A 4,588-nucleotide genomic window follows, 5' to 3' on the forward strand; every position below is an offset into this window, starting at 1 on the left:
ATAGGAAGAACGTTACCCACTAAATGGTTGAAAGAGTGTCAGAGAAAGTGTTTTTGGGGGTTTAGGGTTTTACGCATCACAATTGAAAGCACCTGGAAGAGGCTTGAGAGAGCACGGGCTGACTCCAAAATAAAGTACAGTAAAATCACTACACAATTTAGAAACAACATTCGAGACTCTTGACCTTGCGCTAACCCTAACCCGTGCGATGTATAAAGGCCACTGGGGTCAACTCCCATAAATTCTGTTTTCTTTTCATTTCACCGCCATTCAGGCTTTGATTTCCTCAAGACAGGACAGCAGTGGAAGTAAATACCGTGGTTTCTTACGATGGGACCTGAGGGCAGCAAATATAGTGAAAGCAGCAGGGGACCCAAAATAGAACCTTGTGGTACACCATACAAGAGAGGGGCAGAGCAGGTCTCCCTAATGCAATACTGTGGTCCACCGTATCAATCACTGAAGTCAAATCCAACAAAACAAGACACGCACAGTCTCCAGTATGCAACTTTTTCCAGAATTTCTTAAAGAAAAGGCAGCTTGGAAATGGCTCTAAAATTCATTGATCAAGGCTAGGTTTCTAAAGCAGAGGTGGCACTAAAGCATGTTAAAAATGTTGTGGGACTACACAGGAAGACAGACTGTCCTTAATAATGACCAAAACTGATTTACCAATAATCGGGAGAACCTCTTTGAAGAAGTAAGGAGGAATAGCAAAAGGAATGGCAAAACACAACCTCTGAAAATGTCAAGTAAACATTTTCATTGGAATTTAAATGACTTGAATGAATGACAAATCTCCACAAAAATAGTCAATTCTTTAATCTGCCTATTTTTTAATAGGTCCTTATGTGAGCTGTAAATAAGAGGGCTGTTTACCACACTGAGTTTCCAGTCCTCCAATGACATAATCCGCAAGTCTGGGCAACGACCCAAAGCAACTTTTAGGGAATGGCCCAAGTCCAACCGATGGACGGCACGGAAGCACCATCAAGTCATCAAATGTGTGTGTGGTGACTTAGTGAAAACTGGGCAGCAGTGGATTGATATTTTTTTATTTTTATTATTTTTAAATTTTTTTTGTATGAAGAGATTAGCATTAGCTAATAGCATGATTTGATGAACAACACCCGATTGCTCGGTGAAATCATCAAGTCGAAGGTTTGGAGACCCACCCCAACACTATACAACAATTTTCCATGGCCAGACATTTTCTGTCCTTGTGTGGGTTGGGGTCTAATTGATACACCTGTTACAAAATGTTGTTAGTAATATTGTAATCGTGCCAGACTATTCATGTGACTTTTGGATTACTCCAGTATATGCAGGAAAAACATCAATAAAACAAAAAGAAAAGTCAAGACAATTTTTATTTAGTATTTTTGAGAGCAGCAAGGTCTCAGCTGCAGCATCTCTCTCAAAAATGTTATTCTGCAAAATAATCTACATTTTTATCAAATGTATCAGTAATCAAATAATGTTTTTTTCTGCAACAGTAAATGAATAGTTACTTTTTTAAATATCCTGAATATCACCGTTAAAGTGATTTTTATATGATTTTATGTAAATGACGTGACACAGCCAGCCCAGGTAAAATAAATGTACTTTTTGGCGTCGTTATCCGTCAATGGCAGTGAATGAGTTAATCCACATTCTGGGCTCTGCATCTCCTAGTAGAAGCGAGCAGCCAGCCGCAGCATGCTCGCCACCAAGCAAGGCGGAAAGTGGTCAGTTCGGAGAAGAGCTCCACAGTTGGTGTGCGTATCTGTTGAGTAGTTTCACTTCCAAATCAAACCATGGCTCCGAGTCTCATCCTACCGTCTGTGATGTCCGAGACGACGGCCAAAAACAATGACTGTACTGTATTGTCTTTGTTCTTTTTCACAAGATAAGAGGCACGTTCATACTATTTAAAAATATGAGCTCCCGCTTTGCTGTTTCACACATAACACCACTCGGCAAACCGGATTTTTTTAATTTATTTAATTATTTTTTTTTTACATTCCCTCAGTTGCTCCTTGTTTAATGTCGTGGTTCATTCCAGCATCAATCACTCCGATTGCTGCTTTCCTTAGGCACAAGCTTCAGACTGATTACGTTTTTGAAGTTCACTCGAATGACCGGAGGCCAAGCTAATATCTGAAGTGATAAATTTGTGCTAAGTGACTCCAACCAATCGGTTGGTCTTGGAGACATTTCTTATAATGTTTGACAATGGAAAGAATGAACTTTGCTTACGTCCCAAAAACTAAAAGAGGAAATTAGATCTTGAGACTAATCTTAGGGTATGACCTTCAAATTATGAGCAGCAAGGTACAAAGTTCTATTTGAAAGCACACAAAAGCGTTCCCCGCTGTTAATTTATTCACACAGGCCTCACCTGTGACTTTTATTAACTCAGCAATTTATACTCCTTTAATTTTCCTTTAAAAGCAAAAAAAAAAACAACACTGCAAACAAACCACGGACCTTTAACTCGGAAAAACACTTGCCGCTTGCTTCGGAGAGTGACAAAAGAAACTTGCAAATGTCAGTCCTCTCATGATTTGTCTGCCTCGAATCACATTTTCAACTTGACTGACCCGGAGTCAGTCGTGTGACATTTATTAGAAGGAAGTTTATGACACAAATCATGTTCACGCACAAAATAACCAGTTGGCACGACTGTCTCGTTTACTGTCAGGTGACAACTCTTTGTGAGCGTTCCACATTCCTACTAACATTGGTATCAAAACATCAATCATATCAACGAATGATCAATTACATAATCCATAATCAGCGATCTATGAAATCCAATCGACAAGGACATGGACAACATAATAGCATTTTTTTTTTCTAAAATCAATAATCTGCTTGATTACAAACTGTGCGGATTGTGTGAACACCACGGCCGCAATCTTTTGAAAATAGGACACATTGCAAGACACAAAAGGATGCCGAAAGGTTTTACTTTTCCCCGAAAAAGTGTCTGTCAGCAATGTTGTTTGACAACAAAAAATAACCTCTTGCAATTTCCCTGTGCTCATGGAAACAAGGGACTTTTAAAGTGTCTGAATCCCCCCTCTTGTAGCGATTTATTTTCTTCATGGATAAATATATGAAATAATCGTGAATGCGAAAGATAAAGCATTGATATGGAGGTTGACCCTTAACAAACTAGAGCGTCCTCTGTGCGACATTCTCCCAAAAAAGCTCTTTTTACGCCGCAAAAATAGTCGGTTGTCCTAATTGTGAGAATGCCGACGCGACAAACATCCACATAAATGTTATGCACCAAAACGACATTATATATTGAGAGAGGCATAGATAGACATGTGACCAAGGCAACGCTAAGCCTGACAAGTACGACAATGCCACTCGGGGACTTTCACTCAGAGAATACCCACGTTCACTGATTTTGAGTATGCAGAGAAAGACTCGACTTTCAAACACTCGACTATATTTGTATACAGATGAAATTTCAGGATCAACAAATAAAAAGGAGCCACATTAACTCATTCAATGCCAGCCCAGGTTAAAATGAATGTCCTTTTTTTGGGGGGGAGGGCGTCTATATCCGTCAATGGCAGCGAATGAGTTAAAATTCAGAGTGGAAATTCGTGATTTGCTCCAAGTCAAATAGTCCACTTTTGGCGACTTCTGTTTGAACAGGAGAAAGTGCAGCCTCAGAAAAAAAAAAAAGATTTGGCACCATCATGATTTATTTAGACGGTTTAATCTGTGAAAATGAGAAACGTGATGTTCGTATAATTAGAAAATAAAGTTCAGTCCTGCCGGTTTTCTTGGGCTCAGCAGGCTGATTGAGGGTACAGACAGAGGTTTTGCTGCTAAATCAACGAGACACAACCAAATCCATAAATGAAATAAAGAATTTGACAAAGGATCACCGACAAACATGTCACACAATGTACTGCAAATCAGTGAAACTCCTGGCACAGTTTGCGACACATCACATCAGAAATGTAGAAGGCAACGATAAATATCTAAATATAAATCCTATTTCTCCCACACACATTTTTGATTAATTAATCAAATTCTTGAGAAATCGTCTCATGTTCAATTTGTAGACAAAATGTTGTACCCCTGCGATTTGTGTGTTTGCATGGTCAGAGGTGTCCTTAAAATAACATTTCTACACACAAGCTCAAATTGAAAAATCACATACTCTGCATTTCAAAAAGATGAATGTTGCACCCTGGCTCACCCTGGCTACACCCTGCAGTGAAAACGCCTATGGCAGAAGTCACCAACCTGGTGTAAGCAGATCAGGAGAAGCTAATCCATCCTTTTATCTCTCGTCGACTGGATTATTGCAACTATGTTCTGACCGGCCAAGTTGAAAAGAGCCTCAAGCACCTGCAGCTCAGGTTCTGACCAGAACTAAGAGTTCACAACATATTACTCCAGTTCTAAAGACTTAACTCTGACCCCCAGTCAGCTATAGAGTTTAAAATTCTGCTACTGGTCTGTAAATAACTAAATGATTTGGGTCCTGAATACATTCACGTTTAAATTTTAATTTAATATAATCCAGCAAGGAAAGGAAGTATATTCCTTTTAAATCCGCATTATAAACAATTTTCCCCAA

This window comes from Idiotropiscis lumnitzeri, chromosome 17 (assembly GCF_059441095.1).
Source record: "Idiotropiscis lumnitzeri isolate Australia: NSW breed Sydney's pygmy pipehorse chromosome 17, RoL_Ilum_1.0, whole genome shotgun sequence".
In the NCBI taxonomy this organism is placed as follows: domain Eukaryota; kingdom Metazoa; phylum Chordata; class Actinopteri; order Syngnathiformes; family Syngnathidae; genus Idiotropiscis; species Idiotropiscis lumnitzeri.